The following is a 6,000-nucleotide window of genomic DNA, read 5'->3' as shown; positions in this document are numbered from 1 at the left end:
GTGTACATGTATAAATATGTATAAATTATATATAGTATATATACTATTATTTTATACCTCTTGATTGTACCAAATCCAGTACTACTATAAGTTATATGGGAGATATTTGGGAATATCATGTCACTTTTAATCATTGTAAATCTACTTGAAATAATGTGATGACAGATTTTTTGAAAAGTATATTTGGGGCCAGTAGGTTTAAGTTTCAGTTCTGATATTTCAAGCATTGTGACTTTTCTGTACTTCACTTGGCCAGAGTATAAATTTTAGCAAATAATAATAGTGACCACACAGCTTTTTGTGTATATTTATTGAGTTAAAATGTTTAAAAATCTCTTGATAAGTGATGATATGCAGTAAATATATTGCTTGCTTTTATATGAAAAAGTCCACCAAATATGGTATTTGCATATATTCTAGTGACTATGGAACTACAGGCTATACATTTAATAATTAAATATTAAATTCCCACATTTAGCTAATTGAAATTAAAAAGAAGCTTAAAAACTTATATTTGAAGTTGGTTTGGTTTTTTGCTTCTTTGTTATCTAGTAATTTTTTCTTGGATGACAGACATGTATTATGCTGTTGAGAGCTTAATTTTTTTAGTATTATTTTAATAGATTAACTTTTTTCTGGTAGGCAGTTAAATTACTTGCAGATTACTGTGATCTTTCCATCCTTTCTTTTACATTATTTTAGTATAGGTCTAGAATGGCCTTTATTTTAGGACTGATTAAACCTCTTGTTTAAGGTCTGGCCCTTCCACGATAGCTACTGAATGCCCATGTATTTAACAAGGTGCGAAGTAAAACAATTTTCAGCCCTATGTGAGCTTTGAGGATTTTCTGTTTTATAGCTCCACTGGAATTTTTCTTTCCTCAAAAGTTGTGCTTGTTTGGCCTTATGGGGGTCTCACCCTCTGCATGTATAGATTGCTATTCAGCCAAAACCTCAAGGGAACCTCTCTGCAGATTGCTATTCAGCCAAAACCTCAAGAGAACCTCTCTCTCTCTCTCCCTCTCCCCTCTTAGTCTTCTACAGTGCAAATTCAAGCCATCTTGACCTCCACAAATTTCAAACTCCAATCTATTTCTACTTAGCTTGTTTAAGTACCACAAGAGTCAAACATGAAATTGCATTTATTTTAATTAATGAAGAGATTAAAATATCAGATAATTATAAACACATTGGCTTATTTTAATGTTGATATTTAAAAATAGATACAATTTTGTGTATTAATTTTAAAACATATTTTCATAAAAGGTCTTTTAATGTTGGAAATAAACATTTTAAAAGTACTGGAGTAATTTTCAGCACATTATTCCAAGAATAGGTTAGAGTAGGAGAGGATTTTTTACAGGAAAACTGGATCTGATGACATTTAAGAAATACCATTTTCATCTTATACATGGATATGAGTTATAAAATAAATGAATGTAAAAATAATTATGGACCAATAGCAAAATCAGATGTTTCTAAATTAATCAATCGTACTTAAGACAAAAATGAAAAATTATTTTGGAATTAAAATATAATTTTGGAAATCTAATGGTCATTACAAGCATATACATTATCAAATTTAGGTTTTATGCCACCACTTATCATCTACATACGGTTTTTTTTTCTGTATTTGAAATTCCTGAAGTTTCTCTTTAATTATATAAGCAGTAAAATATTGATTAATTATTATTACTTGTTATTTTACTAAGTCAGCAAAAAAGTTATTAAGTGTCTATTGTATTTCAGAGAATGTGATAAACAATAGAAATATGATGGGAGTACATCGCTGAAGAGTTCATGATCCAGGTTATGATTCAGAAAAGTAAATAGGTGATTATAATTGAGCATCTTTCTGGCAGGATACAGTGAAGAAGAAATTAAGTTGGCTATGGAGAGGAGGCTGGACAATACTCTTAGCAGTAACACGTAGGTGGGATATCAAAGAATGACTAGAAGAGTATATATACATACACACACAAGCACACACATATGTCAGATATATAAGAGAGTGATCTATAGATACAGGTCAATATCTACATCTATACAGATATGCGATAACACTTGCTGGATACCTCTTAGTAAAGTAGCAATACAAAGAAAAACAAAAACAAAAACAATTCTTTAGAATTCAGTGCTTTATGTTAAGTATCCCAGACTTTGAAATCCATTTAGTAACTGGTAAGGTAGTTCTACCCATTGCAACATTTTCATAGTCACAGTAAAAGAATATGTTGTTTTTATAGAGGTGAGACCTACAAATAAAAATATTTTTACCAAAACATTTGAGTCAGTGACCACTTTGTTTAATTCAGTTCTAGAATTAATAAATCTCATTAAAGTTAACTCAAGTTTATTGGTCTTGACTGAGTCATGTAAAGGAAGTGTAGAACTGTATCAAAAAAAAATTAGATACGTGATTAAAAGCCATAAGAACTAAAGACATCAAGGTAGTGGTTAAAAGAATAATAAAACCATTGAGATAGGCATTTTTAAGTATTTCATCTTTTTTGAGAAGCTTCCTTTCTGCATTTGAGAGGTACACAAGCTCTTAGCTCACAGGATATGAAAGTTTTAATGTCTTTATTCACAAAACACAATAAAATTCATTGTTCAAAGTGTGCTTAAACCTTGGCAAGTATGAATGGCTTTATTCTGCTTTCAAGCGATGGATGAATTGTGGTTTATATAATTAACATAACTAGAGTGTCACTTAGTGAACGAGCATAACTGTATAGTGGGGAAAAGCAACAACAAGGGATCAAGTCCACTGGCAATTTTTATGACATATCAAAAAACAGATTATATTCACACTCAGGATCTCATCTTGGCTTTGTTACTGAAGAGGTATGTGACCTGCAGCCTGTCACTTAACCTACCTGGAAATGTGCTGCCTCTGCCTCATCTGAAAACCAAGAGGATAATGCTATATGAGCTCTATGTTTCTTTTGGGCTCTAAAATTCTATGATGCAACAATTTTTATTGCCTGTTACGTGAATATATGATGATTGCTCATAAAAGTACTAGATAACACTGAACTTTTTTTTATCCCTAATTAAAGTCCTAAATATCTGGAGATATACTGAGAAAGACTCTCAAAGTATAAGGACATAAAATACATTTTTGGCAAATGAGAACCCAAGAGATTCTAAGTTATATCACACCTAATACAGGAGACATTTTGAGACTTAATTATAATGATTTACCCAAGAAGGAAGGGAATAACAGAAATCTTTTTACAACTCAGTAGTCAATAGAAAGATAAAAGTTTACAATAGTTTCCAATAAATATAATCATAAAGTTAACAACATAGAATCTTTTCTTTCCTCCTTCTTAAGGTAATAGGAGATAAATGAGAGTTAATTCAAGCTTAATTCCAGAATAGTTTATTAAAGTATCTTCTTATTACTGATGACAGCTTTTAACAGTTAAGTATTTCGTTAAAAGAGCAAATGCAAATAAAAACAGGAGAAAACCCTGAACTAAAAAAGAATCTCTATTAATGGCATCCTAAAAAAGAAATATAACAAAGGCCTCAATACCAAATCTGCAGCTGCAGTTAACACTCCATCATTGAACTATGATGGACAATACTGGTACTGTACAGATTCAGGCTAAATTAACGATGTTAGTTTGTGTTTCTAAAGACAAAAAAAAAAAGTGTATTGAACAACTTCAGTTCTCAATAAGCCAAATCTGTGATTCCATCTGTTCGGATTTCATAGTTTAAGAATAAAATAAGTCAACCTCAAAAGCAAACCTCCTTCATCCTAATACTATTAAGATATTCATCAAGAAAACTAGATAAAATCCTTGGTATTTTATTCAACCTGAGCAACTTTAAATGGTGAAGCCACCACTGTTTTTGCAATATCTAGGGGAATCTGCTCTTCTAAGGAAGCTTGTGAGTGAAACAGTGAGCTAGACCTATAGAAAGTGATGTCATTTCTCTTTCCTGAAGCAATCTGAATAGTGAACTACACATTTGAAGGATCATAGCTAAGAATCCTGCTAAGTTCTTTTAATTTACTAAAGGCAAAGAAGTGATCTATCTGAAACTACTAGGTAGAAACATCACAAAACTTTTTCTTTTAACTTTAAGTGACATTTAAAAGGTAAATAAATATTTATCAAAAAATTTTACTGCTTCTCCTTTGTTTCTTAGCAAGAAAGAAATTTGACATAAACACAAAATGCTATTACCTAATGAAATGCTTACTAGAGAATAACTAATTGTCTTAAAATAGTTTAATTACAGACTTGATTAAATTTTTTCAGTCCCTGTTCATATTAGTTTCCTGGGTGCAATAAATATTGTATTTCTTTAGGATTTATGATGTTTGTGAATAATCCTCTCCATAATTTAAAACACAGCCAATGAAACATTGTTTAATTTTTTTAAAAAAGCTTTAGATTTTATAATTTCTCATAATTAAGATTTATTTGACTATTATTGATTATGATAGTTTTACATTTTCCATAAGGCTTCAAAATATGTGATATATTGATGACTTTGTATTTTATTAAATATAATTAACTTTAGAACACTTTAATATTAATCTGAGTATAATAACTTACCATCTAAATGTTCTTATATTAATGACTTAGATATATTTTTCTTCACAAATGAAAATATGGAAAGGAGACTGAAGGCTTAAAAGCCCTATATTGTGTACCAGAAACTGAGTAAAGGAGGAATAAAAAAAATAAAACATCTATACAGGATTAAGGCAATCCGTGTAGGCTCACTAAAAAATGTTTCATTCTTCATACTAGTAAATAGAACAATTGTGATATTCTGTGATAGAAATGAAATGAGAATTTCTCTTTTAAGATGTTCCTAAGTCCTTTTTCTTTAGTATTTTCTTTATAATAATAACTGCAGCTAACATTTAGTGAGTACTTATTCTGTGCCGGACACTAGACAAAATTGTTTAGTATTGTCTATTACATTATATGTTATCCAGTGTAATTTTCTTTACAATTCTCTTATTATCCCCATTTTTAACATGTGAAAAATCAAAAACAGAGAAGTTAAGTAACTTGCTCAACTTTATACAGTTACTAAGTGGTAGAACTGGGATTCAAACCAGGCTATGTAGAATCTGATGTCAGTCTAAGGATAATAGAATGGTTAAAGATTTTTTTTCCAAATAGTTTTTTATTAAACAAAAAAAATTAGAAACACTTAACTACATTGTATGTTATTTATGGCTCAATTCACTTTTTAGCTGATATTCAGATCATGTAGAGATTGGAGTCAATGGTCTTGATAATTCTCCAATTTAAAAAAAAAAAAACAGTTTTTCTACAGTTTTGTTTAGGTAAGTTGTCTCAACTATAAAAGGTCAATGAGAAATTGAAAACTAGCATTTGAAGACAGCTACTATAAAAGTCTCCTGTTTGGGGGAAAAACCCAATTAATTTGTTACTCATTAAATATTTACTTTTTTTCTCTCAGGCAACTTGATATGTAATAAATGTAAGCATGGAAAAAGTTATGTACTTGTTATGCATCATAATCCTTAAAATAGAACATAGAATTGTTTGTAAAGGAGCAAAAATAAATAATTCAGGAAACAAAACAAATAGGAGAAACTCAATTTACCTATTGCCGTAAATATTACCTATAGCAATGGTTTAACTTGGAATATTTGCAATTTTATTGTCTCAACTTGATACATTCTACGTGACTTCAAAAAACTTAATGATTAAAATACATCATATTTCAACTTTCCTTTAGAATTTAGAGACAACTCTTGCATTTATGATCTCAGCTGAAAGAAGAAATAATGACCATGCTCTCCTATTACTGGGTAAAGGTATATCAGATGGAGTTTTTCTATAAAGATCCTGAAAAAACTTTTTATTATAAAGTCTTTTTTTTTTTAACGGCTGGGATCAGATGGGGAAGTCCTTTCCTGCTGGTAGAAGAGTCATGATAGAAATGTTTTTATGGATGACTAATAGGTTGAGAACCCACAAGACTGAGTGGTGA

Source organism: Pteropus medius, unplaced genomic scaffold (assembly GCF_902729225.1).
Source record: "Pteropus medius unplaced genomic scaffold, Ma_sr-lr_union100, whole genome shotgun sequence".
Lineage (NCBI taxonomy): Eukaryota > Metazoa > Chordata > Mammalia > Chiroptera > Pteropodidae > Pteropus > Pteropus medius.
Note: the sequence above shows the minus strand (reverse complement) of the source record.